General features: G+C 40.0%; 1 protein-coding gene and 1 pseudogene across 1 annotated transcript in view; both read left to right on the top strand.

Moving 5' to 3' along the window:
* The window catches only part of LOC137995496 (DNA ligase 1-like), a 461965-nt gene that overhangs the window by 73015 nt on the left and 386450 nt on the right, over positions 1 to 2500 (top strand). The gene's annotated exons all lie outside the window — the stretch shown is intronic.
* LOC138008383 (uncharacterized) lies at positions 775 to 1785 on the top strand (annotated as a pseudogene).

Raw genomic sequence — 2500 nt, 5'->3', positions numbered from 1 at the left:
AAACGAAGGCAAAAAACGAAGCTTTTTGATAACTCACCCGAATTGAATCATCGGGCATTGTAAACGGCAGGAAATCAACAGAAATAACGTGTTTTGCCATTGACCATTAGCGTAGCTCCTCGAGCCAAAGACGGGCGCGCGGAGTACCATAGCCAGGTGATCTGGTGACGTCATTCCGCGAGATTGGGGAGAAATTGTTAATGCCGTATCCCAGAACGCAGCGCGTGCATTACTGTGAGGAGGTTGAATGATGGTGGCCACAACTTCTTGGTGGCCACTTTCATCGATGCTGTCGGGAATTGTTTAATTCTTCTCTTATACCGTGACTGGAACGCAGAGTGGTGTTGTTAGTATGGGAAACGTTGATTTGTACAGTTGGAAAACATCCTTCGGCAGCAAATCTGTTCTACCTCGGATGGAAGCTTCGTGCAACAAGTTGTATAATCGTGGTGTACTTTGGTGCATTATCCCATTGTAAGCATGAAAATCACCTCGTGTTTTACTTTTGATTTTAATGTGTGTAATTTTTAAACAGTATTAAAGATACTGTTTTCCATGAATGTTTTTTGTTTGTGTTTGTTTACTTATTTCTCTTTATATTTTGTATGCTGGCCACAGCAATGGGAGAGTTCAGTCGATCAAACGCTCTCCAACATCGAGTCAACAATTTGACGCGGGTGGCACAATTTTGGCGGGCTTTTTAACGCAGTGTTGCAAATTTAAATGTAGGTTGTTGTTACTGTTTGGCTGCTGCTTTTCTCTTTTTGCGTTTAAATGGCTTTTCCAATGAGGGACAAAGAAAATAACATTCAACCTGAGGCTTTCCTTCGCCTACATTGTCCATTTCAAAGCTGTGAAAAGTTTTACAAAAACAAGAAAAGTTGATGCGTGCGCTTTCGCTTATATCCAGCACATAAACCGGAATATTTGTTGAAAACAGCCTCTCGTAAGAGAATATCAACAAAGGAGGTAGGCGAAAGGTTTTTGAACGGAGATAACCCTTATTCAAGACGACAGAGAGTGCGTGAGCTCATTTTACAGCTGACTGATCAAGAAATTGTTGAATTTGCCCCGCCAAGAGTTGTCAATGTTGTGCCACCTGTGGATATTTTTCTGGAGGGAAGTTCTTCTTCCAGTGATATTTTTCGGAAGTTGGTCACCTTTAGAGAACAAATTTGTCTTAGATTTCCGGAACTTATAACTTTCTTCTTCCCAAGTCCCTCTCCTTCTAGTTCCTACCAAGACCCCAAGCAGAAATTTATTGATATGGTCCTTGAGAACAAGAGTAATTTCTGTGAGTGGTTGCTAGAAATAGAGGATGGCTCTCTTGTTAAAAACTCCCCAATACTTTTGGTTTTTAAAAGGGAACATTCCGCATTCAAAGAGTTTTCGTGTGGTATTGTTGGTTCATTTGGCATTAGCCAAAAAGAAACACAAGATATTTTGAGAAACAAGTGGGGAAAAACAATTGAAAAAGTAATTGGAATAAACCCCATTCTGAGTAAGGACGACATTTTTGGCAAACTTAATAACACACGACAAGAATTGCTAGAAAAGATTGGACTGACTTTTAATGAATTCGGAGAGGTAGTTGTTGGCTATGTTGACATTGAGAAATACATAACACTATTTATTAGTCAGTCAGGAGTGCAGAGTGCAATTACAGCACCAAACAGCAGCATTATCATTATGGATTACACTGATGGTTTCCCATGGTTGAAATGGTCACGTCATTTAACTGGGGAGACAAGTGTCAGGGTGAACATTTTCGTTTGTTTTCGTTGAAAAACATGGCTGTTGATCACGTGATTTAAAACCAGCAATATATTATTTTGTTTTTCTAGGGGTCTTCAAGTTTCGCCTTCGTTTTCACGTACTGCCTTGGGTGTCTGGAAAACGAGGACCCTTGGAAAATTTACCAGAAATGACTCTCCAGCCATTCTAAACAACAAGAAAACAACGCAAATTGTGTGCTTTTCCATTTACTGTTTGATAAATTATTTTTTTCTTCGGGGTCTTCGTTTACCAGGTCTTTGACTTTTGTTTTCCGCACACCCTCGCAGAGAGTTATGCTGGTACAATGACTGGACAAATAGGCCAGTTTCGTATTCTCACAGCTGGACTGGATCTAGCATGAAATTGAGGCTAATGTGGGCAAATTAATTTGCATTTAAAAGATTTGCCAGCCTTATGCTCCATTTCATACTAGATCCAGTCCAGCCGTGAGAAGTCGAACATGGTCAATTGATACACACGATGATAGCCGGTTTTACTTTATAGAAGGACCTCTGTAGTTATAAAATAGAACAATAACGGCTTTGGGTGAATGGCTGGTGGGCGATGATTATACTCCTATACCTTACTACGAAAGAGAGGTAATGGCTTTAAAGCTGCTGAATTATTCGAGGAAGCCCTTTTACGCAATTTATTGATAGATACTGATTGAAATGCATGCCATCAAAAGTTCGAAGCTGTAGTGGATAACTCAAAAGAGTTTGAG

The sequence above is a fragment of the Montipora foliosa genome, chromosome 1, assembly GCF_036669935.1.
Source record: "Montipora foliosa isolate CH-2021 chromosome 1, ASM3666993v2, whole genome shotgun sequence".
Classification (NCBI taxonomy): Eukaryota; Metazoa; Cnidaria; class Anthozoa; order Scleractinia; family Acroporidae; genus Montipora; species Montipora foliosa.
The sequence above is the reverse complement of the archived record's forward strand: the minus strand, read 5'-3'. Positions and strand labels throughout refer to the sequence as shown.